At 44.3% G+C, this 16,374-nt stretch overlaps 1 pseudogene; it reads right to left on the minus strand.

Annotated features, from left to right (window-relative positions):
• Window positions 1–442: 442 nt before the first annotated feature.
• LOC101723215 (rho GTPase-activating protein 12-like) lies at window positions 443–2,999 on the minus strand (annotated as a pseudogene).
• Window positions 3,000–16,374: the final 13,375 nt, after the last annotated feature.

The raw sequence follows: 16,374 nt of genomic DNA on the forward strand, positions 1-16,374 counted from the left end.
GTAGGCAGGGCAGGACTAGGGCCAGGAAAACGCGTACTGGTTGGAGAGTCAAAACTGTTAAGAAAAAAAATATTTCAATGTGTTAATTCAAAAGATTAAAATCCATGCCCCCCCCAATCAAGAAATATCAGAAATTTAAGTGAAAACAAGACCGATCTTGCACTTTCACTCTCTCACTTCACCCTAATCCAGGCCGTGGTTGTAGGACAATCAACTCCCTTTTTTTCTTTTGTCTATGACTGGTTGTAATTCTAAGTTTTGATTTTTACTGAAATTCAGAGTATAAAATACAAACATTCATGATAAAAATGAATCTCGAATTACAGTTTTATCACCTCGCAAGAAAGCAGCAAACATGAGGGCCTAACAGGCATCTTCATGCTCCCTTCCCTTCTGACCCCTCAAAAAGCGCAAATCAAAAGAGCCACTGCTTGGTCCAAAAATAAAACACATTGCGTATAAAGATCTGAAATCTGATGGAATCCAGCTTCCACCCCACAGGTTATCTTCCGTAAAAATCAACGTCCGAAGATGAAACTTAATGCTAGAAGAATTAATTCTACAATCTGATTTTGGTAAACAGTACGAACTGCTATATTACCAGTTTCTTTTTCTGGCTTTAATAGAGTGGGACCAAAAGCAATTGCTATACTCTGATAGTCATTCGGTTTTTCTCTCCATTGTCTACAACTCTTCCGAGGTGTCTAAAAAGAATCTGCATTGTGTCTTGATTTGGTTTTGGCAACTGTCTGATTAGATCCTTAACAGCAGCAATGCACTGTCTTGGTTCTGTTTAATTGCATTAACAAAATCCTTAAAATGATTAAATGTAAATAGAGGCTCTGGCAACTCTTGAAAAAACATTGAGTGCTCCAGTACTGACATGTCTTCCCACCTGCTGTCATTCAAGTCCACTTTCTCATCACAGGTGACTGCAAACCTCAGCTTCTGGATCACGGCGATGTTGCTACTTACTCTGGAGATCCCGCCGACATCCCAACCCTATTCTTCATCCCGCACGATGCACAGCCTCACAAATTCTGGCACTGTGCCATTCTCTCTCGGCCACAAATTAGCAAGATTGGCTCCAAATACTTCATCTTTACTATAACCTTTTTCACACACAGCTTGCAAAGTGGGGCATCTTTAAGTCTTTCTTGGTGTTTTTCTGTTCTGAAGAATCTATGCTAGATAGATACTTTCATAGAAGTTTTTTAAGATCCTTCTGGTCCTTTTCTTTATCCTGCTTTTCTATTCCTGGTGAATCTGGTATCTCCTCTTCTATTGCTCCCTCAGTTTCTACTGCCTGGTTATTCATTGTACTGCTAACAACTTCAAACCAATCATTAACAACGGCATCATTAGCAGACTGAATTAGCAGTTCTGTGCCTTGATGAGTTTTCAGCTCAAATGCGCTCTTCTTGCTGGCCATCTCAATCTTTGCCCCCTTGAGGTCCGCTGTGAACTCTGCTTAGACTCATTATTCCCAAACCAACTTGTACCACTTCCTTGAGTTTTAGTAAAAAGTACAGATGAGCCCTGCAACACTGCCCAGGAAGACAGCCAGTTCTTTTGGACCTTCTTCCCATTTTCAGTCATTTTTGTTGCACCCAACAATCCATACTTCTCTTGACCTGGGTCTTGGTGCTTTGGTGAAGAGGGAGAAGATTCATTTTCAGGAGAGCAGGGTTTTGAGGCAGTTGGAGATTCCTTGTCATTAGTGTCCAATACAATGGTGCCATGTCTCCACTTCGTTAATACTATTGGTTCTTGCAGCTGCCTGTCCAGGCTCCTACTTTTAATTATTTCTCTTTGCTGCTGGGATGAAGCATTATACTTCAGAAGCTCCCACTCGGACCAAGATCCATCCGTGCTGTAGTAGTATTATTTACCTTGGTCATCGACATGCTTGAGCCACTTTTCATTAGTATAGTCACTGGTATATAACATATGCCCACGTTCATCCAACTCTTCTGACCAACTCCTTGGAGAAGAACCACACTGACTATCTGGTCTGACTGGCTGTAACAAATGCTGTGGTAGTTTTCTTCTGATGAAAGAAGCTCTTGATCTCCTTGACTGTGGAAATCTTTGCTCATGCTTACATCCCAGCTCCAGCAGGGTGGTTTCCAAGTTCTTTCCTGTGTTCCTTGGTTATAGTAGTAACAATGTCATGAACTATCTGTATGAGTTTCCCATTCTCCATTATCTGAACTGCTGGACTCCCAGGAAGGGGGGGCAGAGCAGACTGGGATATTTTCAGTTCTTGTAGGTTGGCATACACAGGAGAATCTGGTCTTCCTTGATTTGGAGGTGAATTTGTCCTTATTTGCTTCGTGGAGCTGCTGTTGAGCTGGTCTCCAGATTCAGAATCTTGATGTATCCTCTCTGAGGTTTCTCCTGCTGAATCACAAGACTGCTCCTGGGGGACGCTAGTTTTCTCTAGGTCCAAGAACTACTGACCAGGAAAGTGATCAAATAAGTGCGTCCTGTTCTGGCTGGAAATCTTGGGAGAGTGTCATTGTTAAACTTTCTGTTGTTGTGGGTCACGTCCAGGCTTAGGGTGAGAATTTGACCTGGATTATAGTTGGGTCCAAAAGTCTGATTGGCATCGCCAATAAGACCTGTTCCCTGAACAGACGGTGAGAGCTTTGCAAAACTCAAAAGCTCAGGCAGTTTGTTCACATTTTCTGTGGATCGCTGAAGATGCAGACTCTGGATCATTTTCATAGGATTGTTTGGCAGTCGGGCTGCCTGCTTCATGGGTGGCAGGGCTCTGTGGGTGAGCTCCCTCACATACTGGGCCGGCACGTAAAACGCTTTGGAATTCTCATCCGGTTGACTTGCCACCGGCCATCACTGGGCTTTTTCGCCAAGATGTGCTGCTCCCCTTGTTTTATCCCCACCCTTCTGTCATTTGCTCCGTACGCATAGTCATACTCCACTTCAAGGTACACTTGTCCTGGAACAGTCTTACCACTTCCATCAGCGATCTCCATTCAGTAATGTTCACCTCTCAAAAAGGACGGCACGCCACATTAGAGCTTTGTGGCTTGCTGCAGTAATGGAGCTTCGAAAGACATATAAGTATCCAGTGTTACATTTAAATCGAGGCCTGGCGAGGACCGGCGGAGTGCTGGGGGGGGGGGGTGGTCTCTGAAGGATGCTGAGTTGGGCTGGCGGAGTGAGCCCTCAGCTCCCTCTTTTAAGATACACGTCTCCAATTGTGCCCCCAGAGGGCATTAACAGTCCCGGCCTCTGATTAAGAAAAACAACAAAAACGAAAAAAAAAAGCACCCAGAATGGATGGGTTATCACTTTCGGAATGCTTCCTGTTTTATAGTCCATCACTCAACATGACAATCCTGGCATGAATGGAATTCTCATTTTGCAACTTAGAAATCAGGTTTAGAGAAGCTAATTTTCCCAGCTGATAGGATTCAAAACTGAGTTTCAAATCCAGAATAATCTGATTCCTACAACTATACAGTCAAGTTCAGAGTTTTGCAGATGACAGGAATATGCCTTTCTCTGAAAAATGGAACTATAGTCTTCAAGATTTTAGATAATACACACTCAGTAATGAACTTACTTATCAAGAATCATTACACCAAACCATTATGCCTATTTTATCCAAAACTATTGCCATAGAATTTTGAAAATTAAACAGTGAGCAGAACAGACTAACTGCCAAATATACAGACTAACTGTATATTTGGAAGTGGGGATATGGCTCCTGATCTTGAAGAATTGCACAAAACTGACTTTTACAAATGTTATGAAACTATCAGAGACATTGGGGGTAATTTTAGCTTTAAATTCAGCTGAGTTGCCCAAAGTTCACATAACACATTGTGGAAGATGAATGTATATCTGAGTATGCTGGAAACTGGTGGGACGGGTCCAACAAGTCTGTTTGTAAGGGCCTGGAAGACCCAGTCAGGACTGCTCAAGCTCTGTGCATTGCTTTGTTTATCTAGGTCTGAATTGTCGGGAGAACCAGGTATGGGAGCAAGGAGGATGACAACCACTTATTTGCAGGTCTGAGACATGAACTTTAAGGAAGAAGTTGTCTTTATACTTACAGACCACTTGAAGAAGTCGGATGGGTGCTGGGATAATGAGAACAGCATCTTCCAGCTGGTCAGGGAGCACACCACTAGAGGTAATGATAGCACATTATAACTTTGAAACATCTCCACAGGCAATCTTGTATCCTCCAAAGGAAACCCCCACACTCTGAACTCACCCAAAATGCTACCAAGCTGCACCAGCTACATGAAAACTATCTAGATTCCACCCTGTTTATCCAAGTTGTATGTGATAGGCCCAGGTGAAGGATAACACTATCACTTTTATTGATCCTTGTAATTCCGGACCTGGAAAAGACCTTAGCACACTCAGTTGAGCTTGTAAGTTTAAATCTTATCTACATCATTGCAAATTTACTTGAACACCTCTAGTGCTGGAAAAGTCAGTGTTCCTAATGTTCTACTTAAATGCTTCCCTGCCCATAACATCTTATTTGTATTGAGCAGAAATGTGCCTCATTATTTTCAACAGTTATTAATTATCATTAAGGCTAGGTATTTTGGATACAAGAGGCACAAGATTGCCTTTAGGGAACCATTTCAAGGATGTAACACACCATAATTACCAGTAGTGGTCTGGTCCCAGGTCTCTGATCAGCTGGTAGGTACTTTCTCCTTATCCAAACTATTCCTTCCTTCCCCCGTCTTCCATCCCTTACCTTCTAAAAAGGATTCACAATGGACATTAGTTGTAATGGCTCGGGGTATGAAAATATCTTCAAGAGCTTTGATCTGAAGAGTCCATGGCTAGATTTTTTGGGAGTGAGTTTCTATAGACCCCTGAAACTAAATACATGGCGGTGTATCTTCATTTTTTTTCTGGGGAGGAGTAACTTTTATCACATGCTCAGAGAGACCTTTGATCCCACAAAGATGGAGTCTCCTGGTATAGAAATCACCCTTCTGTGATTACCTTCTGTTGGGCCTACTTTTAGTCCCTGGAGCTATCTATCATGACCTGTCATTTGCAAGCCTTCATACAAGTGCTCACCTCTTTGTAGTAAACAGCAGCAGTTACTGACAGCCTTTGTGTACAATATTATGTGAGTCACTGCACCACTGTGATTCATTTTCCAGAGATTCCAAGTACTTTTGTCTGCAAGTCAGAGTGGTGGATGGCAGTTTTGGAAGAGGATAATGTAATGGCTCCTGCCTCGCCTGTTCGTTGTTCTAGAACCTTCTGCAGCAGTGGAACCATTCCAAGTACCCATGTGGCTATTGAGCACCTAAAATGCAGTTCCTTAGTCACGTGAATCACATTTGAATTTTAATTCATGTGTAAAAAGCCAGGTGTGGCTACTGGCTATTGGTTTGCTGTTTTAGAACCCGGCTTCTCTAAAAAGAGGTGGAATTCATTTCCTCCCTTTGCTTCTGGGTGGGCTTGTAACTTCCTTGTGACCAGCACAATAGGGTGATGATAATCTTGCATAACTTCTGAGGCTAGGTCAGAAAATACGATGCAACTTCCCCCTTACAGTTTGTCTCCAGTGATCTGATTTCCGGCTGATCCATTCCTTCCTACATGTGCTGTATCCTAACCCTCCATAAAAGATTTCAGGTCACATGTTTGTTGTTTCTTCTCTAACGGTTGACAGCTACCAACTGGATGTGGTATATATTACCTGGGTTCTCTTATGTTTGCTTTCCAGGTAGAGTGGGCCAGTTGAGTCATGAGCAGGAGACCAGTAAGCAGGCAGACCGAGAAGCCAGTATTTGTTCCTCCTGATCCCTGTTTTGCTCCATTTTTGACAACGCCTGTACCCTTCAACTACAGCTAGTGTCACATGACCTTTCTGCCATGATTCCAACTCTCATTAGGTCAGCAGCACCATTTGTAACCCTCATTCCTTCAGACTGGAGTGGATGGGATAGGTTTTCCTCTAGATTTCCTCGAGGATGCCGCAGCATCCCTGTTGGCCCCTTTAGCCCTGCCCACATCTCAAAAATGGTTCCTTTGGCAAAATGTCCCTTCACAAACCCCAGGTGACTATGCCATCTGCCTGGCTGACCATGGCAATCTCTGACTGATTCGGGACTCAAGGATTTTGTTTTCATCCTGCCCATTGCTAATAGTCCCAATGACAGCAGAGTGGTATAGTTTATATGGCTTCTGACCTGCACTCCTCTGAGAGCTGGTGACAAATCTAAATCATCTGTAATGCTAGCACCTGGCACAATGTTTAATGCACTGTGATCTTCTAAAAAATGTGCATTAAATGGTGGATTCCATATTCTTCACTTGCCTTTTCAGTTTGGTGGCTATGTCCATCAGGATGGGCTAGATTGCACCATTATAATAACAACCCTAACATGTCACTAGCTGAAAACTACAACTGATTGTTTTCTCATCTGAGCTGCGTGCCTATCAAAGGCTAGCTGGTGGTTCTTTCCTGTCAGTGCTGTCCCGGGGTGCCAAGCTGACAGTGCAGCTAATGTTTACTTGGAACACTCATGGTTTCCAGGAGAGAAAAAGCATGGCAAAGAGCAAACTGGCTTTTAGGCTTCTTCCTATTGGTGAATAGTAAAATTATCTTACCATGGCAATGTTTCCTTCCATCCTAATGCATCACGCAGCTTTCCCACTCTCCTGAACAGCTCCTCAGTTTATTCCTTCTTGCTGCACTCATTGTATGCCCAAACCAGCATGGTGCCCATATGTGTCTGGGTCAGTCATGGTCCCGGAGCCACAAGGTGCTGATGCCAGCTTCTCTTCCTTTGAGCCCGTCATCAGCAAATTTAAGAATAGCCTTTGTAATGCCTCCTTAATTCAACAATTCTCAAACTGGATTTCCAAGGTCAACACTACTTTCATGATAATGCCGAGATATTATTTGCCTTCCCACATGCTTGCTCTTATGACTGTTCAAGGGATTTTCTATAGGTCACACAATGGGTCAGTCCATGAGTGCCTGAATGTAGAAGCACAGATGAGAATCTGATTGCCTTTTGCTAAGCCAAGCATTAAAAAAATTTACCAAAATGAAACACCATGACATTTTTCTTCCCAATTTGTTTTGAAAAACAGCCACTTTCATAAATTACGTTGTATAATAAGTATTGACATTTTAAATGAGCTATTTTAAAAATTTCTCAGTATTCATCTCTAATATCACTAAATATAGCACAAAGATGAAATGGTTCAAGATACCTATTGTATAACATGGTTGCTACAGTAAGAATGCAGTATATTATTGAAAATTTGCTAAGAAATTTGAAGTGTTCTCACCACAAAGACATGATAATGACTATGATAATTTGCTTAATTTAGCCAGTCCACCATGCATATGTATTTCAAAACATGTTATAAACAACCAATGGATTACATACAGTTTTGCCAATTAAGTCCATTAGAAATTTGATGTGAAGTAGATATGACACATAAGCAAAAGCCCTTTGGGATCTTTGGTGCTTTTTAAAAGTGTAAAGGATTCCTGAGACAAAAATTCTGAGAATCACAGCCTTCACGCATATTTAGCTTGGGCCTCTAGAGACCTGGAGGCAATCTAATAGTTGTTTCTTACTGCTGTGTTTATCATCTCCCTCCACCATCGCCCGGAAGAAATGCATACCTATCCCATCTATCCCATTCCCTGGGTCCAGGAGTGGGCTCCCCACTCTGCTGAGATGGGGTGGTGGGTTATGGCTTCAGGAGCCCTCTCGCCAAGCTCAACTGGAGCCCCACACTGAGAATCAGCCTGGAGTTTCACATCCAACTTCCACCATTTTCTCTGTCTCTCTCCCTCTAGTACTAGGTTTAACATTCTTGTCCATTAGCAATTAAAGATGGGTTTCAGTTTTGTTGCGAGAATTAAGTCATAGAATGAATAAGTGCTTCGTTGTTTTGGAGAACCTTGCTAGTGTCACTGAAATCATCCTTTCCCACATGAAAGAGATTAAAGACATTGTTCCTTAGGGCTCACTGCACCTCCAGGAGAGCTTCTATTAGAATCGGCTGACTCCCAGAAGGGATCTGTGGGTCTATCAAGGACCATGACCACCTCAGCTCTGATTAGTTTAACTGCTTTCCAAGAATAGGTAGCCAGGAACAATAGTGGGAAATCGGGTAGGTAACTATGGTAATGAGTTGGGAAGGTTGAGAAGGCACAGGGATTGCCAAGACAACAGGTTCCAACAGGGCTCCCAAGCTCTGCTTCCTATTATGAAATTACCCTGAATCATTTTTCCTGATCTTTCTGGATAGATGGTGGGTTTTAATAGGCCTAGAGTCTTAAACAACTCTTTACTGCAAAAGGCAGAATCTGATTCCCCTCCCCTTAAATGGGGGCTGAGCTAGGAACTAAAAGGCTATGGCAGCCGTAATGGTGTTAGACTGCTGAGAGTCATCAACGAAACTGTCCTTCTCCTTACCTCTTCCTTTCTCCCCATGCCTCCCTCCCTAGCCTGGGAGAAGCCAGTTACCATGTCCTGGGTAGCTCTCTGGAGAGGCCTACATGATGGTAACGAAACCTCCTAGAGGCCTCTAGCTCCAGGCAAAGCCCTTGCTAGTATCCTCGTGGCAACTACATGAGACTCTGAACAAGACTTACCCAGCTCTCCCGCTCTTGAATTCATGACCCAGAAAGAGCATGAGATAACAAATATTTTAAGCCACTACTTATGGGGGTAACTTGTCACACAGCAATGGAGGATTACTATAGGACATGAATTCCCACTGTTACCATTTCCCTAAAAGACATTCCCTGCCGTCATTAAAAGGGGATGCTTGGATATTTGTTTTGGATTCTGGGTTGTTTGCTCTCCATTTACTTAACTGTCTAAGAGCCATTTTCCAGCTCTCTTTGTCCTGCTCTGGCCCTAAGAAAGTGATTCTATGGACCCTCTAGCCTTCAGGTTCCTGCTTGGATTCCATCACTGGGAGGCACTGGGGAAGCAGAGGGCAGTATAATAGGAAGCTCTGCACATGGACACCCACACTCTGACTCTGCTGTCCTGGCCACCAGGCCCACAGAGACAAGGGATATTACATGTGCCTATTTGATTCATAGCTACAGAACTGGAGGTATGAACTGTATGCTTGTGTAGGCCCACACATTGAGAACAGTAACTCACACTTGGTTCTACTTTGAACCAGAAAACACCCTTTCATTTCCCTAAGACAATCAAGGCCATTCATGCAGGTCTGGCTGCTGCAGGCAAGATCAGGCTGTACTTTCTGGCTATGTGATTGCTGTTGGTTAGATCTTACTGGGGTAATTATTGGGGTGGAGAGATAAGTGAGCGAACAAAGGCTGACATTTCTGGAAACACCTCAGAAGGCCTCCTGCTCATTTGGGAACTGGCCAGGCTGAGCACACTGTGTGAGCCGCTCCCTCCTGCAGCAGCCAGGGAGGGGTGAGCCACTGTGGACTCGGCAGGTGATTGATTGGAAAGAGCCCTGCCTCCGCACCAGCCATATCTGACTGCCAGTCCTCACACCAACTCCTTGGCAAACCTCAGGCCCATTGACTTCTCTGGTTTCCTCATGGCAGAGGGGAAGCTGCCTGTCTCACCCACTTCACAGGGTGCTAGTTGCAAAAGACATTAAAGAGGATCGTGCTCTGCTTTGAAATATCTAAGATGAGGCTCAAAGAGGTTGAGAAACGGGGCCAAGGACACAGCCAATATCAAAGCCAAATTTTAAGTAAATAACTTCTATGAAATATAACATGACTTTTTCCCTATCCCTTCCCTAAAGATTATGGAGCAGAAGGACATCAGAACACAAATCCAAAATCTTATCTGAAGGCTAAGGGGCTAAAGAGACTTTGGAACTTGGAAAAGTCATTATATATTATATAGTATTTATGTGTAAAAGTGTATGAGAGCAGGCCATGGGCTGGGTTGGGGAAGCCTCCAGTAATCAAATAATCCAGAAGAAAACATTCACACAGTGGTTCAGATAATGGTTACACATAGTTCGTATCAGGTGGTCATATTTTTCCTGACACAAAGCATAGAAAAACTTCCAGGCTTCAGAAGTAGTTTGGATTTTGGAATCACACATAAGAGATTACAGACCTGAGTTCACATGGAACCTGGCCAAGTGTAAATTAAACTTTTATCAACAAGAAGATTGCACACCTTCCTTCTCTGGTTCTAGTTATCTTTCCAGGCAAGAGAACCAAGTTTTACAGCTCTGTTTCTTCTCCTAGGTCAAGATGGAGGAGAAGTCCCCACCCCTCAAAATTGGTGCACGGGGCAGATCCCATGCTATGAAATAGTCAACACTAATAAAGAAGCCAGACTTGTTGCTGGGGGCTGGGGCTGGGATCATCTATCTGCATCTCAGATGGCCTCTCATCTCATCCATATTGTTTTTCCTGTGTGTCAATAAACTGATTCCCTGCCAGATCTACTTTCAGCCCCTCCTGGAAGCATCGGGCATGATTCAGTGAGCCCGGGGGCCCTTGCTGTGTCTCCAGAAGACATCTGGCTCTGCCCCTCCTCCTGCTCTAGCAGTTCTGAGGGCAGGAAAGAGCACGGCTCTGTGCTGTCCCACAGAGCCTGGGGGTGGTGTCCTATCTGTACAGCACCCTCAACGATCACATTATATACTTTATCACCCAAGGGTAACAGCCTGGCCCGGGGAAGGAAGTCTCCACACACAAAGAACAGTACTGCATGATCTCATTTATATATTGATTTTTAAAAATAAAGCTGAAGTACACAGAGGGAGAATGAAACAGTAGTTACCGAGTGGGACAGGGGAGAGGAAATGGGGAGGTACAGGCCAAAGTTTACAAAATAGTATCACATATGTAGGATAAGCGTGGAGCTAATGTACAACTGAGCACTAAAGTAAGAAATACATTCTCCTACGAATTTTTTAATAAGTAGATTATGGCTGTTCTTACAGCATAGGAAAAGTGAAATGATCCATATATTAATCTTCATCATTGTAACCATTATATGATTTCTATGTACCCCATGATGTAAGCCTCAAATATGTGCAGTAAAATTTATTTTAAAAATAAAAACAACCAAAAAAGGGGCTATATTGGCAGTCCTGTAGTGAGCCACTGCCTCTCTGGATCTTAGGTTCACTGCTCAGCTTTAGAGAAATCATTTCTTTCCCTGGTGCATGATCAGTAAGTGTGGAGGAATTATGATGTTACAAGTCCATGCAGGAAAGGAACGGCCAAGTCCTTGGGCTGTATTTTAATACAGTGGTACCTTAACACTCTCCTTGTTAATTGGTCTCAGGAGCCATGACAAGTACCAAAAAGTCATGAGTTCCAAACAAATTGCTTTGGCTGAAGAGTAGTGAGTCACAAGGCAACCGAGGAAATCAACATGAATAAGCTCTAGCTTGCTCATTGAGTACCAAAGGGCAAGTACAGGGGCAAAATTTTCATAGTAAAATGCATTGAGTACCAAATTCCATGAGTGTTAAAGCAGTAGAGTTCCAAGGCATGACTGTATGGAGTGTTCAAAGCTCATTCACGGTCAGGAAAGGAGGAGGGGACCTCAGAAGGTGTTGACTGAGTCCTGTCCTAGCTTCTGGAACTGAAGGTCAAAGGACAAGCACTGTGATAACTTCTACACCTCTCCCCGCTCCCATCCTGATCCTGGCTTCCATTTCAGAAAAAGTGAAACGGAGAAAAGCTTTTACCTACAAGCGGACCTATCCAGCCTCTGTCTCTGCAATGATTAATCTCCTGTTCACATACCGTACTCTCATCTACTTTACTATGCTAAAGCTGCCTCACGCCTCCTTGAGGCACATTTCAAATAACACCAGCCATGGCTTGCATCATGGTGAAGGCAGGCAGGGAGGGAGGCGGAGGGGTTAGGGTGGGCAGATGCCCAGCTGATAACCTCCCCCACCTTTCCTGGGAACCTCCAGGGCTCTAGGAAGCTTCGGTCCAGAGCTTCACAGCACAGAGAGCTCTCCCCACCTCCACCCAAGGTTCTTCTCGGATACTGCAGGAACTTGCTTGGCATGTGCAAGGGTGAGCATTGGTAGGGGCCACCCACAGGGCTTGGGGGTTAGATGCATGGCCCAGTGGACCCACGCTGTGGCTTGACTTACACTTTCTCAGGGAGGGCCCCAGACCTGAGCCTCAGAGCTGCCCAGCCATCTTCCTGTTAGTGTCTCTTCCCCGCCTCTTCTCCTGTATCTGCTTCACCTGTGACTCCTCAGCTGTCCTTGCTCTTCCCTCTTCCTCTCCTCCCATCTATTACTCTTACCTACTGAAGGTCAATTCTGGCCCGCTCTGTCGCTTTGAAACCGATACTGTCAAATCCAGTGATTTTACCCTAGCCCCCGCCACCCCCCACCCCACCCCCCGTTTTCCTCTTACCAAGCTTCTGTCCTGCTCCTTTCTACTTCTGCCTTAGATGTCCATGCCTCACAAACTCCACTTCAGCCCATTTCCATGCTCTCAACTCATTGGAAGTTCCCACCAACTACAGTGCTTCCACAAGAACAAAAGCTAGATCCATCTCTTCTACCCAGACCTCTGTTATGAGCTCCCCCTCAGAAGAGTCCACAGATTCCCACCCAACCATACCCCCAGCTGAAGTCTTTGTAGTAGGACAATTCCCCCCAGTAAATATGAGAGAGAATAAAAGAGACAGGAAAATGAAGCAGCAGGTTGAGAACAGGTACTGGCTGGCTTTTTAATATATATATATATATATATATAGTGGATGCACTCTGAATGAAATGAAAAGTGAATGGAGAAAAGGCAGACAAAACACATACAAGAATCCAAGTCCCTGAGAGCATCGGGGGAAAGACTAGGAGGAAGGAGGAAGACAGGCTCCGACTCAAAATACTTAGACAACAGGGAGGTAAGCTGGACCTCCCACCGGATGACTTCTAGTTCCTCCTCGCACTGGGAGGCACGATCATTTGTGCTGGTGATATAGAGAAATGGGGTGCAGGGAAAAATTTAGAAGGGGGCATCAGTTAGGTTGCAAACAGCAGGCAGCTGGACACATCTGGCTTTATACAAGCGATGAGGACATTCCATGACTGATAGTTCTAGAAATCTCAAGGCAGCCTGCTATAGCCAGCCACAGCCTGAGCCAGAGGATGCCATCAGGACTCTGACACCTGTGTTTCTTTTGGCCCTTTTGGCTCCACAGGTTCCCACAGTTAGGCTTCACATCCACACTGCAACACCCAAAGTCTCCTCTGAGGCTCCTGCAGAACAAAGGAAGCTTATTTCCCAGAAGCCCCAACAGCTGCCTCCTGTTGCCTCTCTGGCCCATTGGTTGCTGTGCTCATCCATGAGGCACCATTTGGTGCTGCCAGAGAAATAAGGGAGCTCATTCACTTAATCCCAGTGTCCAACCCTAGAGATAGAATAAGGCCAAAGCCACCCAACCCCATCACTGAGAAAGGGGGAGGGGGTGCTTCCTCAAAGAAAACTCCAGAATGCATGCTGTGAAGTCAACCAACAAATGCCCACCCTATTTCATATCTGAGGGGAACTTGAGGAACAACCATCAAAAGATTTGCTGAGATGAGATTGTGAAGTGAATGTCTGGCGAGAATGCAGAAGAGAGATTGCTTTTGCTCCAAGCCTCGTTGCTTTATGATTGTCCCCTGTAGCTGGAGTGGGCTGGTAGTAGGAGCGGAGCATGAACAATTGATCCAACACTGGAGGTTTGCCAGGGACATTCAGTAAGGAGAATTGGGCAAGACTGGAGCTGAGGGTAATAGAGTGCTTGCAGTGATGGATGGGGGAAGGAGGGAGTTTGGAAGGGAGCTGATAGAGGAGATAAAATGGAGTGGGCTCAGAGACTGAAGACTCAGATGAACTCCAGAGCAGACTGGAAGGGAGGATGGGCGAGTGTGAGACAGACAGAGGCAGTGAGCTGGAGAAAGGCAAGATAGCGCCATGTAAAATCCAGAGGGACATAGTGATGGCAAGAGATTCCCTGGCTCTGTTTTCTCAAGGAAGACATTGGGACACATGCGGCAAGTTATCAGCAGCAGCCCGTAAACGTCCACAGGTGCACACCGAAGCCTGGGGAATCGGAGACACATCTTGGATGCTTCTCCTTCCTGTCATTTCCCCCAACCTCAGTCCAGCTGCGCTCTCTGGGGCAAAGAACCCCCCCAGGGGCAGCTGGATACTCTCATCCCCTCCAAACTGAGTCCTAATAATTCTCAGACAATCTTTCTCCAGCCAGGGGTTTTGCAAAAAGTGTTTGGTTTTGTCTTTTCCTTTAAAAGATGTCAGGCCACCTTGGTTGTTGCGACAGAAAAGAATGGAAGGGAAGGATGGTAGGTGTAGATATGTTTAAAAAGCAGTTTGGGAAGGGTTGTCACACTGCAGGTCTAGAGTCCAGGCAAAGGGGAAACGGGTGTGTTGAGCATATGGGCAGCCTGGCCCAGGTCAGGACACGCTGTAGGATGGGCACTATGATCTACTCAGAATTACCTTTGCCAGGTGACCACTGAGGGTGTATTACTGCAGGACTCAATTCTCTATGGGTCTCTTCTGAGTAGGAACCCTGACCACAGTGTGCCCCATCTTCTTCTGGGTGTTTGGAGTATAGATGGCCTTGGAAGGGGGAAGGGTCTCCCTGGGGAGCCAAGGGGAGTTTGATGTCCAGGATATTAGGGATAATGTGTGTGGGGGGCAAAAGGCAGACAGGTATATTTCAACCCCTTTCAAGACTCAAGTATCCTCAGTTTGGGATTTCTCAGGCTTGGCACAAATCTATTATATTCTCAGTTTGCATCTGGGCTTGGCAGTGACTCCTCTTGGAGTCACAAAACATAACACTCCCACTCCCCGTTGTGGCAGAAGCAGTACAGTCTGCAGTCTCTTGCCCAGGTATTCTGTGTCCTCTGAAGCATCCTGCAACTGTGTCAGGCTAATTTGTTAGCTTGTAGATAAGCTAAAATCTCATCTCTTTCAGCTTGAGAATTACCTGTTTAAATTGATCATGATTAACATCTAGTTCCAACCTTACAGAATGCCAAGTAGTAGACCTGGCTCAAATTTACACTGAAACATTATGCTTCAGTTAAATGAAATGATACAAGAGATAACAATACAAACTATTAATTCCCTGGGCACACGTAACCCCTTTCCTGGGCCTCCACATTATACAACTTAAATGCACTCACTATTCACATCAGAGTCTATGGATAACTAACGTGGCTGTTCTAAGTGTACGATCTCATTGTATCCACCACCATCAACAGTAAAATACACTTTTATTTCAGGTGTCACTGGAAAAAGAAAATAGCTACCAATGATGACAAAATGGTCTCTTGTTATTCAGATTTTCTTATTGTATATTTATTGAAAGCTCTTTTATACTTAGATTTATTACATATCAGCTTTGTGCACACATAAGAGAAATAATGCCCTATTCAACATACCAGAGTCTAGCCAGCACAAGAAAAACAGAAATACAAAGCACACAAATTGGACCAGAAGAAATAAAACTATTTGCAGAGAACTGTGTATACAGGAAGTCCTAAAGAATATAAAATAAAAGCTCCTGCTGAGTTTATGCAGGTTGTGGGGTGCAAGGTGAATATGTTATCGACCTCATGGGGTCTTGTGTTCTCTAGACAGAGGCCTCTTAGCACTGGAACAAGACTCTAGTCATGTGCTCAAGCATAACGGGAACAGCACATGGGCACAGAAATTCCATGCTGACCCCAAATGAAAGACAAAGCATAGTTTTCCTACTCCTGAAGGAGGCAGGGACCAGTCTCTTGGTGTCTTGGCGTGTGGAGGTGGAGTTCCAGTTGTCCCCATGGCCTTCATCATTTCACTTCATGCAACACATGTGTCATTGTCATCTTAGGTCTCTGCTTTGGACTTATTTTTACTATGCTAACAAAGTAAAGGAATGGTAACTGTAGATTAGTTTAGTGGTGCATGCATTTCACACATACACTTGCCTCTCACCCAGTAATAACTGTCTTCCTTGCTCTCCACTTTCTCATGTGCTTGTTGATCCTAGTCCTTAAAAACCAATTTGACTCCTCAGCCCCTCCCAACCTCCCATACATTAGCTGACCCCATAGCTCTGTGGATGCTAGTGACTGTCTCAAATTCAGTATACAGATTTTATCTCCATGTCCTATCAATGAATGATTCTAATTTTAAAATGTATAATACCAAAACAACCCATGAAATACTTAGCAATAAATCAAATAGAATGTGTAGGTTTATGCTCAAAACTATAAAATATTACTGAGAGAAATAGAAAGATCTAAATACATGGAGAGATATACTGTGTGTGTAGACCGGGAGACTCCGTATTGTTAAAATGTCAGCTCTTTCCAAATTGATCTATAAAT

Source organism: Heterocephalus glaber, unplaced genomic scaffold (assembly GCF_053883595.1).
Source record: "Heterocephalus glaber isolate CG9 unplaced genomic scaffold, H.glaber_assembly_v1.0 deba00001497, whole genome shotgun sequence".
In the NCBI taxonomy this organism is placed as follows: Eukaryota; Metazoa; Chordata; class Mammalia; order Rodentia; family Bathyergidae; genus Heterocephalus; species Heterocephalus glaber.